This window comes from Mesoplodon bidens (genome assembly GCF_964165515.1).
Source record: "Mesoplodon bidens genome assembly, chromosome: 3".
NCBI lineage: Eukaryota > Metazoa > Chordata > Mammalia > Artiodactyla > Ziphiidae > Mesoplodon > Mesoplodon bidens.
In genome coordinates this window covers 84,235,356-84,250,349 of record NC_138178.1, presented here as the reverse complement: position 1 = coordinate 84,250,349, position 14,994 = coordinate 84,235,356, and the positions used below count along the sequence as shown (strand labels likewise).

The 14,994-nt window shown below is 34.8% G+C and overlaps 1 pseudogene across 1 annotated transcript in view; it reads left to right on the top strand.

Annotated features, from left to right (window-relative positions):
• The window catches only part of LOC308614831 (ankyrin repeat domain-containing protein 26-like), a 136,214-nt pseudogene that overhangs the window by 94,983 nt on the left and 26,237 nt on the right, over positions 1–14,994 (top strand). Inside the window, exons 18-24 of the transcript XR_014017872.1 lie at positions 1,206–1,357; positions 3,303–3,336; positions 3,620–3,761; positions 7,036–7,249; positions 9,106–9,289; positions 9,899–10,036; positions 12,652–13,608. The product of XR_014017872.1 is annotated as an ankyrin repeat domain-containing protein 26-like (transcript). The remainder of the gene's footprint in view (positions 1–1,205; positions 1,358–3,302; positions 3,337–3,619; positions 3,762–7,035; positions 7,250–9,105; positions 9,290–9,898; positions 10,037–12,651; positions 13,609–14,994) is intronic.

The window sequence follows — 14,994 nt, the reverse complement described above, 5'->3', positions numbered from 1 at the left end:
CTCCCACAGATTCTTTAATCACCACTCTCAGATGTTTCTGTTGAGTCAGACCTTTACATTGTGTTGTTTAATAAAATGTGGTAAGTTTTGACATGTATGATTTTATCATTTAGGTAGTATAAACCCTCAGCCAAACAAATTCAGTATTTATCTCCAAAGGAGAAAACTGAGTTTTGATGTGCAATGAGGGTTTTTTTTTCCTTCCAGTAATAGATTTTTTAATTTGTTTGTTTGCTCTTTTGTGTAAGAGGTGCACTGACTGAGTTTTAAAGTAGACAAAAATCTGTAGATATTCTCCTTTAAAAGAAAAAGGGATGAGCCCTACCCCCAACTGAGGCATTAAATTACTTTGCCAAAGTCACACTTTTAACTTATCTGATTAATCTGATGAATTCATTTGGTAATTTATCAGATTCAGGGTTACAGAATTGTATCATCTCTTTTGGTGCCATGAAATGATAGGAAATGCCACTTTAGGGGCTTTGGACAAATCATTGAACCTTTCTTGGTTTTATTCCCATTATTGGTAAATAGTGGGGCTAAAGTAGATAATTGCTTCCATACCCTTTAGCTATAAAATTTCATGGTTATTGAATGTGAAATTGGGAGGCATTACTCAATTTCCAGAATTCCACACTAACTAACAATTCATCAATTTCACTCTACTCCTGTTTTTTGGTAAACTTTGGTTCATATATTTTAGTGAACACCGTCGCTTTTTTGATATTCCCAGGATCCAAATGAAAAAAGAATTGTAAAAGGCAGTGGGGGAAGAATAGCTTCAGTGCAGAAAGAAGGATGTTTCCTTTTTGTTACTGAAGCACCAAGGTGTCCCATCCTCTAAATTTGGCTGTTTAATGCAAAATCCAGGTGGTAAAGGCCAAAGAGGACAAATTTTGTGTCTTTTTCTCTTTATTTCTCTGTCTCTGCCATCAGACAGGGAAGAGTGGATGTGAATAGCTGCACCACATTAACAAAGCCCTTGTTGAAATTTTTAAATTTTTATTTCTTTTCCTCAAAGAGAAAGAAGCAGACTTTACACAAATTTCAATGACTTGTAATTAAAAAAATTAAAGTAAGCACAAAACTATTTTTATTGCTTAAAGCCGGGGCAAACTCTGAGTCAAGTAATTAATGACAATGAAAAGGTCTGTATAATGAATAAGGTAATAACAATTATATGTAGTGTCAAACTTTCATTAAAGGTTGAAGAAGCAAAGAAGAAGCACAAAAGTAGTGAAATGGAAGTATCAGAAAACATATATGATGCTGATGATAGTGGATTACTTCAACAGAGAAAGAGCAGAAAAACTAATAACCAACAGTTTCCTACCATGGAGAATGAAGATTCTGATAGGTAAGCCTATGTCAGTATTTAACAATAGATAATTGTTATTTTCCTATAAAACAAGTTCTCATTTGAGCTAATGTTCATGATTAACAAATTTTACATTTTTCTAGGGTTATAGTTATTTCTAATACTCTTGTCCTTTAGCCTTAATACTAGAGTTAATTGGTTAACACACCACCGTATTACAGTATTAGAGTATTCTGGATTTGACTGTATACTTACCTTTACCAGTGTGTTGTATATTTAAATATATTTTATGTTTATATTTTATTAAATATATATTTAATTAGCGTCCTTTCAGCATTTCTTGTGAGGCAGGTCTAGTGGTGATGACCTCCCTCAGCTTTGCTTTGTTTGGGAAAGCCTTTATCTCTCCTTCATTTCTGAAAGACAACTTTTCTGGATAGAGTATTCTTGGTTGGCAGTTTTTTTCTTTTAGCACTTTGAATATGTCGTCCTACTCTCTTGAAATCCATTGCTAGACTTATGGGGGTTCCCTTATAATTTACAAGCCTCTTTACTTTTGCTGCTTTTAAGACTCTCTCTTTGTCTTTGATTTTTGACAGTTTTGTTATAATGTCTCCTGGCGAGGATTTCTTTAAGTTGAGTTTGCTTGGTGACCTATGAGCGTTAGGAACTTGGATATCCAAATCTCTCGCCAGGTTTAGGAAGTTCTCAACCATTTTTTCTTTAAATAAGCTTCTGCCACCTTCTCCCTATCTTCTCTTTCTGGAACTGCAATGATTTATGAATTATTTCCTTTGATGGTATCTGGTAATTTATGTAGGCTTTCTTCCCACTTTTTCATTCTTTTTTTCTTTATTCTCCTCTGGTTGGATAATTTCAAAGCTCCTGTCTCTTAACTCACAGATTCTTTCTTCTGTTTGATCCATTCTGCTGTCAGTGCTCTTTATTGCGTTTTTCCTTTCATTCATTGTATTCTTCAGCTCCAAAACTTCCATTTGGTTATTTTTTATTATTTCTATCTCTTTGTTAAATGCCTCATCTTGTTTGTGTATTACTTTCCTGATTTTATTGGGTTGTCTTTCTGTGTTTTCTTGTCGCTCACTGAGTTTCCTTAAAACTACTATTTTGAATTCTCTATCAGGTAGATTGCAGATCTCCATGTCTTTGGGATTTGCTAGTGGAAAATTATTGTGATCTTTTGGTAGTGTCATGTTTTCTTGATTTTTTTTTATGTTACCTGAAGTTTTGCATTGCTGTCTTTGAATTTGAAGTAGCAGTCACCTCTTCCAGTCTTTAATAACTGCCCTCTCCAATGTATCCCAACTTGCATTTTTTTGTTCCAGTGGTATGCTGGCACTTCTCTGCTGGAAACCTGGATTTCCACAAAGGCTCTCTCGTCTGTGGGTGATTGTCTAAGACAGTGTTTTCCATGGGTTCCCTGGACGTTGCTAAGAGTGGCTGGAGCCAGTTCATGGGCCATGCAGGGTCCACAGCTGGGCTGTGGTCTGTATGTCTGTTACCACTTGGGTGGGCAGGACTCTTCCCAGGTCCGTTGGTTTATGGTGCTGGATCCTGCAACTGCCACAAAGCCACTTTTGTCTGTGGATAGATGCCAAATTGTTGCTGGTTGTGGAGGGATACTATGAGGTACCTATTTTTCAGCCCTGATGCTGACATGACCCCAACATGTGGGTGTTTAAAAGTAAAAAAGTAAAAACCCTTGTATATTTCTTCCTTTCAAATAATGCAAGTAACATTATGTTTTTCCTTTGATTGTCAGCTTAATCTAATTTAATGCTTTGTTAATATTATTATGGTGTATTTTCTTTGTCCTTGAATGTTATTCTTTCTATTTATTTTTTAATCTCTTTTATAGAAAATTAATTACCAATGCAAAGTTTTTATGTAAAAAACAATAGGTTTAGGTATTCTTTGTATTTTAAGTATTTAATATTTGCCTGAAAAGAATCGTTTGTTTTTTCAGGGCTACAAAGGAAACATCTAATGAAAAGAACAAGGTAGAGTAAAAAACTAATTATAAAAAATATTATCCTATAGTAAAAAATTACTTTGTGAAAGGTATAGTGGAAAAATAGAAAATCTTCCTTTGTTGTAGAAATATTTACTTTGAAAAAATAATTTAGAAACACTGTTGATAAAATTATCCCTTTGATAAAAATCTGTTCTTTTAAGAAGTATCTGTGTTTTTGCTTTAATAAAGAGATATTTATCACCTCTGTACATTCAGTATATTTTATAAGTATTTTGGGGACATTGTGAAATAGTATTTTTTATTTGTAGGTCAAAGAGCAAATTAATTCTATGGATGACCTTGATGACTTAACTCACTCAACTGAAACAGCTTTTGAGGATTGCCAGATGCTTTACTCTAATTATAAGAATTTCATGTTGCTAATAGAAGAATTTGGCATGGAGTGTAAAGGTAGGATCATGGTATAAATATGTATATTTATATGTATATTTTTGTGTATACTGTTGTAATATTTTGTAGAATTCACCAGTGTAGACATTTGGGCCTGGAATTTTCTTTGTGGGAAGGTCTTTAAGTAGGACTTTAGTTTCTTTTTTACATATAGGGCTATTTAGTTTATTTGTTCTTTCTTTTTTTTTTTTTTTTTTTCAGTATGCAGGCCTCTCAGTGCTGTGGCCTCTCCCATTGCGGAGCAGAGGCTCCGATGCACAGGTTCAGTGGCCATGGCTCATGGGCCCAGCCACTCCATGGCATGTGGGATCTTCTTGGACCCGGGCACGAACCCGTGTCCCCTGCATCGGCAGGTGGACTCTCAACCCCTGTGCCACCAGGGAAGCCCTATTTGTTCTTTCTTGATTGAGCTTTGGTATTTTCCCTCTTTCAAGGAATTTACCTACTTCATCTGAGTTGTGAAATTTATTTACATAATGTTCATCATATTACTCTGTCAGTCTTTTAATATCTATAGAATCTGTAGTAATTTCTCATTACTCATTTCTGTGAAATTGGTAATTTGTGCCTTCTCTCTCTCTTTTTTTTTTTTTTCATTATCAGCCTGGCTAGAGGTTTATCACTTTTATTCATCTTCTGAACATATTTGGTTTCACGGGTTTTTTAAAAAATTACTTATTTATTTTTGGCTCTGTTGGGTCTTCGTTGCTGTGTTCAGGCTTTCTCTAGTTGCGGCAAGCGGGGGCTACTCTTCATTCAGTGTGTGGGCTTCTCATTGCTGTGGCTTCTCTTGTGGTGGAACATGGGTTCTAGGTATATGGGCTTCAGTAGTTGTGGCATGCGGGCTCAGTAGTTGTGGCTTGCGGATGGTAGAATGCAGGCTCAGTAGTTTTGGCACACAGGCTTAGTTGCTCTGCGGTATGTGGCATCTTCCTGGACCAGGGATCAAACCCGTGTCCCTTGCATTGGCAGGTGGATTCTTAACCATTGTGCCACCAGGGAGTCCCTCATTGATTTTCCATGTCTTTTTTGTTTTCTTTGTTTTGTTTTTTCTCATTGATTTTTTCTTTGATGTTTTTTATTTCCTTTCTTCTGCTTGCTTTGGGTTTACTTTGCTCTTTGTTAAAAAAAAATATTTATTTATTTATTTTATTTTTGGCTGCGTTAGGTCTTTGTAGCAGCACGTGGGATCTTTTGTTGCACTGCATGGACATCTCTTTAGTTGTGGCATGTGGGCTCAGTATTTGTGACACTCCAAATGGGTGTGGGCTCCAGCGTGTGTGGGCTCTGTAGTTGCAGCATGCTGGCTCTCTAGTTGTGGCTTGCGTGTTCAGTCGTTGCAGTGGGCGGGCTTAGTTGCCCCATGGCATGTGGGGTTTTAGTCCCACGACCAGGGATCGAACCCGTGTCCCCTGGATTGGAAGGCAGATCCTTAACCACTGAACCATAAGGGAAGTCCCCTAATTTACTCTTTTTCTGGATTTTTATGTTGGAACCCAAGGTCATTGATTTGAGACCTTCTTTTCTAATATAGACATCCAGTGCTATAAATTTTCATGCAAGTAAGCAGCATTCCACAAATTGTAATATATTATGTTTTCATTTTTATTCAGTTCAAAATACTTTGTAATTCCTCTTTTCATTACCTCTTTAATCCAAGGATTATTTAGATGTGTGTTATTTAGTTTTCGAATATTGGAGTATTTTCCAGAAATATTTTTGTTCTTCATTTCCAGTTTGATTGCTTTGTGGTCAGAGAACATACTTTGTATGACTTAAATTCTTTTGACTTACTCCTTTATTTTATAACCCAGAATATAGTCTTCTTTTGGTAAGTGTTCCATGGCTACTGGAAAAGAATCGTGATGTTCAAGTCTACAGTATCCTTGATGATTTTCTGCCTGCTCTTTCTATCACTTACTCATTGAGGTGTATTGAAATCTCAGATTGTAATTGTGGATTTGTCTATTTTTCTTTGCAGTTCTCTCAAGTTTTGCTTCATATATTTTGAAGTTACTAGGCGCATAAACGTTTAGGGTTGTTATGCTTCTTATTAATTGACACTCATCATTATGAAATGACCTTGTTTATTGCTGATAATGTTTTTTGCTCTGAAGTCTACTTTATTTGGTATTAATATAGCCAGTCTAGCTTAGCTTTGTTTTGTCACATGTTAGTGTGGTATATCTTATTTCTAACCTTATTACAAATTTATGTCTGTATGTTTAAAGTGCATTTCTTATAGGTGGCATACAGTTGGGTCTTGCTTTTTGATCCAGTCTGACAATCTGCTTTTTCTTTAAAATTTATTTATTTATTTATTTGTTTATTTTTGGCTGTGTTGGGTCCTCATTGCTGCGCACAGGCTTTCTCTTGTTACGGCGAGTGGAGGCTACCCTTCATTGTGGTGCACAGGTTTCTCATTGCGGTGGCTTCTCTTGCTGTGGAGCACAGGCTGTAGGCCCATGGGCTTCAGTAATTGTGGCATGTGGGCTCAGTGGTTGTGGCACATGGGTTTAGTTGCTCCATGACGTGTGGGAGGACCAGGGCTCAAACCTGTGTCTCCTGCATTGACAGGTGTGTTCCTGACCACTGCGCCACCAGTGAAGTCCCTGACAATCTGCTTTTTAATTGAGGTTTTCAGACCATTTTCACTTAATGTGATTATTGATACAGTAGGTATGAATCTGTCATTATGCTGTTTGATTTCTGTTTATCCCATCTGTTCTTTGTTCCCCTTTTCTTTTTCTGCCATCTTTTAGATTAATCAAGTAATTTTTATGATGTAGTTTTATTTTTTTGTTTTTTGGTTTATTAACTGTAACTCTTTTGTTTCACTATTTTAGTGGTTGCTTTAGGGTTTACGGTATTTTACTTAGGGTTATCACAGTCCACCTTCAAGTAATATTGTACCACATCATATATAGGATAAGAATATTACAAAATAGTTTACTGCCACTTCTTCTCTCCTTGCCAGATCCTCCTGGATCTGTGGGATTGTAGTTTTCATTAAGTTTAGAAAGTTGTTGGCCATTCTTTTCTTCAAATATTTTTTTTCTGTTTCTTTCCTCCACCTCTTTGGGGCATTGTATATTTAGCCACTTGAATTCCTGGTCAGGGAATTAAGGTCCCGCATGCTGTGCGGCATGGCCAAAAAAAAAAAAAAAATGTATTTGTTCAATGTATGGATGAGTGAAGGTGAAAATGCACAGTGCTTTATACATAAAAATTACTCATATATTTCATTTCTATCTTTGTTTTCTTCCTAATGCAGATTCTGTTAGCTTATTGAAAATTCAGGATGCAGTTCTTTCATATGAAAGATTAATAGAACTTAAAAAAGATTACTCTGAACTACTTTCAGAAAAAAATAAAAAAATGGAAAGTAAGGCTACTGGGTTACCAAAGGAGCTATCAGAAACAAAAGAAATGAAATCACAGTTAGAGCATCAAAAAGTGGAGTGGGAACAAGAGCTCTGCAGCTTGAGGTATTGAACATCTTGGTTTTCAAGAAATATTTGAACTGTTTTTATTTATTGTAATACTACAGATGTGTATTTACTTTAATAATAGGGGAAGTTTTATACCTGCTAACTTACCTGCTGGGATTTTACAGGGGAGAAAACTTCATTAGTATTGTGGAGTATGAAATTCTTGGAAATAATACAGCAAGTTCTTAACAGTGGATACTTCTACTAATAATTTAATGTATATATTTACAAATCATCATTTTCATGACCATACAGAAGTCCTCCATACGAAGCCTCATTTTTTTTGTAATATCTTTTTTTTAATTTTATTTTTTTATACAGCAGGTTCTTATTAGTTATCCATTTTATACATATTAGGGTATACATGTCAATCCCAAGCTCCAAGTTCATCCCACCCCCCTGCTTTCCCCCCTTGGTGTCTATACGTTTGTTCTCCACATCTGTGTCTCTATTTCTGCCTTGCAAACCAGTTCACCTGTACCATTTTTCTAGATTCCACATATATGCGTTAATATGCGTATTTGTTTTTCTCTTTCTGACTTACTTCACTCTGTATGACAGTCCCTAGATCCAACCATGTCTCAACAAGTGACCCAATTTCGTTCCTTTTTATGGCTGAGTAATACTCCATTGTATATATGTGCCACATCTTCTTTAGCCATTCGTCTGTTGATGGGCATTTACATTGCTTCCATGACCTGGCTATTGTAAATAGTGCTTCAATGAACATTGGGGTGCTTGTGTCTTTTTGAATTATGGTCATTATTTGTTTAGCAAATTGAATTTCAGTTATTTTTCATTTTTCTGTATTATATTTAATGCTACAAGGAATGTCTCTTCTATAAATTCATTTCTACATTTCTGATTATTTATTTTGAATAAATTCTTTAATATTGTGTTATTTGGTTAAAGTATGAGAACTTTTTAAAAAGGTCTTTGATCCATGTTTCTAAATTGTTCTCCAGAAAGTTTATATTTCTTTACACTCCCACCCACAGAAGTATGAAATTGCCATTTTTCTCAAGACAAAATTTTTAAAAACATTTATGTAGTTTTATTCTTAGCATATGCATGGATGAAATAAAAGGTAAAAATGGAAGGTGATTACTGAGTAGTTTATTCAATATCTCTTTCATACAGAGATAAAATTAGTTCACAGGTTTGTGCTGAAAGCACAAAATACTCTCTATTTAATTAATTAATATGGATCCTGCCTTACGGGATTTAAAATTATTTATTAAGTAGATAATAATCCACAAGTTGAAAATGTTACAAAAGAAGAAACATAAAAAGTGTGGGGCAACAGATATTAGACTCCCTAGCCTAGTCTTGGATTACAGTGTCTGAAGATATATGTTCTGTAAAAGGCATCTGCAGATTTTATCTGGCACTGTAAGTCATTTAGGGGTACCTGTAGTATTTTATGAAGTTGAAATTTTATTTCTAGTGAACTTATAAACTTGTTTCTAAACAACAGCTTCTCTTTTTAACTAGTAACTAAATTATCTGTCCTAAAGGAGGAGTAATTATGACAGTGTGGAAAACAGGGTAATTTTCGGCCTAACTTCACTGAATAATTTCAAAATTTCTTTCCTACACTATTCACCAGAGTTACTCTTGACTAAAACTTACTTAAGTGGCAGAATGTTTTTTCATTGCTACCTTTCAAGTATATAAATCTTTATGAAGAGATTGAAGTGAGGAATTAAAAATATGAGACCTAGAAAGGAAAAAAAAACTGGAGAACAGAAATTTCATTAGGATACTAAATCAGCGGGTGAAGAGCCAGATCATAAAATGACCTTTTTATTTTCTAACAAAACACATTTTAAGGTAAGCATATTTAACTGCAGATTCACCCTAAAACAAGAAAAAAAGAAGAGAAGAAATGCTGACAGGTTATATGAAAAAATTAGGGAGCAGTTAAGAAGAAAAGAAGAGCAATACAGTAAAGAAGTTGAAATGAAACAACAACTTGAACTCAGTCTCAGAGCACTAGACATGGAACTGAGGACTGTGAGAAATAATCTGAATCAGGTAAGTTAATCTTTGGTGAAAATTTCAAATTTCCAACAGTATTTCCTCAGTATTATTTGTAATATCTCTTTGATTTAATATATATTATTTAGGTTTAAAACAAATAAAAAGTGTTATCTCATCCTAAATATGAACTATGACATTTATAGCTTAAATTATTAATTTCTTGCCATTCTTAGCTTCTAATACATGCTCTGTGTATGTTTTCTGAATGGAGGAATGGAAGGTAAATTGAACTTAATGATTAACATAATGATTGCCATTTTTGGTCCATTCGAAAGTAATATTCTTAATTCCAATCCATGTGTTAATTTTGGCTTTTCTATGTTAAAATACAGGGTAAATTGCCTTGAGACTGCGATGGAACTAGTTAAATGCTTTGTAAAAAGATTTTCTTTCACAATACTATATCTCCCTGTATTTTTGCTCTGTGATAAGTTTAGCAGTCATTTAAATTAAAATCTTAAGTTATTCATGTGGGATAAATATCCTTGTGTTTATTTTAAAAGGCTACTTCCTTTTAACAGTTTTTTTTTAATTCTGCTCTTAAGCTTTTGACATTTTTTTTTAATGGTATGAGACCAAAAACCTCATGAAATATGTCTCCAGGTTGTAGAAGAGCGAAATGACGCTCAGAGGCAGCTTTCTCGAGAGCAGAATGCCAGAATTTTCCAAGATGGAATCCTGACCAGTCACTTTGCCAAACAAAAGGAGATAGAAATGACTAATAAGGAAATGAATTCTGAGGTATTTTCTTTAATCATTTTCAAATATTTGTGTGTATGTATCTGTATATGTATATATTTTAAAAACCAATACTATACATCACAGACAGTGTAGAGGATATTTAAAACCTATTTAAGTATATTTTGGGGAGGCGGTTGACGTTTCTTGTCCATTGGATATTTAATATTTTTAATTCAAACATAATTGAATTATATTTGATTAAATTTAATTCAAGTAGTATTTTTAATTTAAATCCATTTGTCTCCAACAGTCAAGGAGTGACATACAATAGCCTCATCCAAGGAGAGGCTTTTAATATTTTCCATAGGAACTGATGAACTTTTCATAATCTCAAAACTACTGCTACCATCTAGAAAAGTCTGCACCCTGATGTCGGTTTAGGCAGGGAAGACCATGTGTGCTCCACCATCGACCACACTACCCGACCAAATCCCAGCACTGAATACGTTCTTGCCCTCTGCTTTGGAGTGGACATGTCAATCACTATGCACCTCATCATTTTCAGTGTCTAAATCAGAGTCTGTTCTTGGCTTCACTGTCATTTCTTTAACCAGTACCCCATCAATGACATTTTCACATCACTTACAATTTTTCAGTATCATAAAAGCTGCAACATTTGTTGTAAAAAAAAATATATATATATATATATATTTTGCAGTACGTGGGCCTCTCACTGTTGTAGCCTGTCCCATTGCGGAGCACAGGCTCCGGACACGCAGGCTCAGCGGCCATGGCTCACGGGCCCAGCCGCTCCGCGGCATGTGGAATCTTCCCGGACCGGGGCACGAATTCATGTCCCCTGCATCGGCAGGCGGACTCTAAACCACTGTGCCACCGGGGAAGCCCGTAAAAACATTCTTCAGCACTTAAAAAAATTATTTCCTTAGAATAAACTTACAAAATTACCAAAAAAAAAAAAAAGAGAGAAAACCCCAAAACAAACAAACAAAGCAACATTATGGTTTTTGGCAGTGATTTCACTTCCTTGGTAGATTAATAGAGAGGTTAGTTTATCCCTTCCACTGATGGTAAGGCGGAAAGGTATAGCCAGTTCAGAGACGGTCTTTTGGATGTCATTCTTCTACTTGTGAGAAAATTAACACTTTGCTCCATGTAGTGTCCTATTTCAGTACAAGAACTTTTGAAAATAGTGATAGATATGCCATAATATTTATTTAGTGATAATTTATTGATAAGTATTTTATTTTTAGTGAAACAGTTCATTGTATTTCCCCCTACCTTACTATTTTAAGCATTATGAAGAGAGAATAAAAGTTATTGCAGCAGCGAATAATCTCACGATTTTCTAAGATCTCTATAAATTTTACCTTATTTACCACTAGTGTATGCACCATAGTGAAATATAAGGCTCATTTCATATTTATATGTTTGTACTAGAGAACTAGCTGTGGTTTGGTGTAAGAGGACTCATAGTAAAGTCAGAAGACCTAGAGAAAAGCCTGCAGCTTGCTTGTATTTTTGACTTCCTCATTTCCAGGACTGTCATAGCTAAATGAGTTAATTGATGTTTGTAGAAGTGCTTAGTACAGTTATCAGTAGATGTGATTCTTGTAACTGACTATAAAAATATTAGACACGTAGAATATTTATAGAATATTCTAAGGACTATATAAATAGTAGAAACATAGAATATTTATGGAATATTCTCAGGAAAAAAAATTTTAGGAAATTTAATCTGTCGAAATATATACAGAGCTAAGGCTTTTACTATGGGGTAGTTGTATAGGTTAGAGAGCAGATGTAATTTTTTTTAAGCTAGCAGGTGGTATTTTAGTTTATTTTTTATTGAAGTATAGTTGATTTACAATACTGTGTTATTTTCAGGTATACAGCACAGTGATTCTGTTATATATATATATATATATATATATACCTTTATAGATTCTTTTTCCAAATATTGAGTGTAGTTCCCTGTGCTACACAGTAGGTCAATGTGTGTTATCTGTTTTTTATATAGTAGTGTGTATATATTAATCCCAACCTCCTAATGAATCCCTCCCCCTCTTTCCCCTTCAGTAACCATAAGTTTGTTTTCTACGTCTGTGAGTCTCTTTCTGTTTTGTAAATAAGTTAATTTGTATCATTTTTTTAGATTCCATGTATAAGCAATATCATATGATATTTGTCTTTCTGTCTGGCTTACTTCGCTTAGTATGATAGTCTCTAGGTCCATCCATGTTGCTGCAAATGGCATTATTTCATTCTGTTTTTATGGCAGAGTAGCATTCCACTGTATAAATATATCACATCAGATGCAATTTTTAAGTATAGTCAGATTTATTAATCTTTTACTTTAAGCCTTCTGGGTTTGTTATAATTTAGAGAAAGGCCTTTCCAATTCTGAGCTTCTTAAGAATTCTCCTGTGGTTTGTTTTTCACTTTCGTGGTTTCATTGCCTTCAATTAAATTTTTGAACTTTTCAAGATTTCTGCTTGTAAGAAATCTGAGGTTTGTATCCAACCTTATTTTTTCCAGTTGGATATCCACTTATTGCAGCCTTTTCATTGTATCAACATATAGGTTAGTCTTTCAGAGGAAATCATGAAATGTCAATTTATTGAGTACTAGCTAAAAATCTCCTTTATTTCACTTAGGTGTCCGATAGCCCTGAAAAAGAAAAAGATCTGTTACATAAAAACCACATGTTGCAGGATGAAGTTGCCATGCTAAGACTGGAAATTGACACAATAAAATGTCAGAACCAGGAAAAGGAAAAGAAATATTTTGAGGACATTGAAATTGTAAAAGAAAAGAATGATGATCTTCAAAAGACAATAAAACTGAATGAGGAAACATTAACAAAGACAATATTCCAACATACTGGACAGCTTAATGTTCTGACAGCTGAGAATACAATGCTAAACTCTAAGCTGGAGAATGAAAAACAAAGCAAAGAAAGACTGGAAGCAGAAGTGGAATCCTACCGTACTAGACTGGCTGCTGCGATACATGATCACCATCAAAGTCAGACATCAAAAAGAGACCTGGGACTTGCCTTCCAGGGACCAAGAGATGAGTGGTTACGCTTGCAGGACAAAATGAATTTTGATGTGTCTAACCTGAAAGATAACAATGAGATGCTTTCCCAGCAACTTTCTCAAGCTGAAAGTAAATTCAGTAGCCTAAAAACCAAGTTCCATCACACGAGGGATGCTCTCAGAGAAAAGACTTTGGTGTTAGAACTTGTACAGAGAGACCTAAGCCAAGCACAGTGTCAAAAGAAGGAACTTGAACACATGTATCAAAGCGAACAAGGCAAAGTGAATAAATACATTGGAAAGCAGGAATCCTTAGAAGAGAGAATATCTCAACTCCAGAGTGAAAACATATTGCTCAGACAGCAACTGGATGATGCGCAAAACAAAGCCGACAGTAGAGAGAAGACAGTAATTAACATCCAAGACCAGTTTCAGGAGATTGTGAAAAAACTTCAAGCTGAAAGTGAAAAACAAGGTCTGATGCTGGAGGAAAGGAACAAGGAGTTAATCAATGAATGTAATCATTTAAAAGAGAGAATGTATCAGTATGAAAATGAGAAAACAGAAAGAGAAGTAAGTATCCAAGAAGAGAAATAATTCTCAGACTTCCTGAAGAAAATTCAAAGTGATTTTGATTATGGCTAAATGTTGAATCTAGTTGAATAGAAATAATATATAGACTATAAATCTATAGACTGTAAATCAGCCTAAAAGCATACCTTGTATCCAGCAAATAAAGAATTAGACGTGAGAGGTGCTTTACTTTGAGTAGAGACATTGTGTCACCTATGAAATTTTAAGAGATTAAGTTATAAATTGTTAATGGGTATAGACAGGTATTAGTAATTTACTCTTCTACTGCTAAGCTAATAATTTTAATCTTTATGTCACCACATTTTAGTATCATGAGGAAGCAGATAAATGAAATGCTCAGATCTAAAATGAATTATTTTGAAATTAAGGTTCAGTTGTGTGTATTACCTTGACAGTCAATTCCAGATTTCCCAAATGAACTGATGTGTTGATGCCATATCTCATAGTACTTTTCCTTCAGTAGCTTGTCATAACTTTTTAGTTGATATAATTTTATTTTTATTCGTGTCAATTTGAATTAATTTGAGAAATAGTTCAGCCTCAAACCATGTATTCTTATGACCTCTCAACTCTTTAAAGGCATCTACTTTTCATTAAATCATAATTTGGGATTAAAGTAGTGAGCTTTAGCAAAACTATACTTGATTTAATCTTCCCACTTCTATTTATAATTTACTTGGAACATTTTTACAAATAATTTGCTCATAATTCTCATTTCAAGGCTCAGTTACTATCATTTGGATATAAATCTGTTCAATACAAAGAGAATTGTAGCTCTCTGTGACTTATTAATTTGGCACTGGACTCCCATTTTCAGACTAGTGAGGGGTGGCAGATTCATGAGTAGCAGGAATAGGGTGTGGAACAGGGTCATAGAGGCTGCTATCGGGAGGCAGAGGGAGGCCCTGAAGGTCTCATTTTAATTCTAGGAATTAAAATGGGAATGACCTCATTTTAATTCTGAGATAGGAATCTATTGAGCACTGGATTGAATATGTGAGGATCTCTGAAGTTAATGGAAGCCTCCAGTAGAGAAGAGGGAAGATGTTCCCACCACTCGTCCCACCTACACACCCATTTCTTTCTGAGACTTGAGGAGGTCCTCAAGCTCAGCAAATTGATCGGGAAGGGCGGGGAGTGGATAGTGGGACTGAATCCATTGTCTAAGTAACTTAATAGCGATAAGGCCGGAGGGTAACACCTTCTGTGTCTTAAACCAAATTCAGTGAGCAGGAAGGTGCACATACAAGAAGAAGGAGACAAATTGATGTCTCTGGTGATAGTTTTCAAAGTACATAGGTTGGAGTTATCTATTATTAACATAATAATAAGGTAATTTATAAAATCAGTGACAGAGTATCTTAT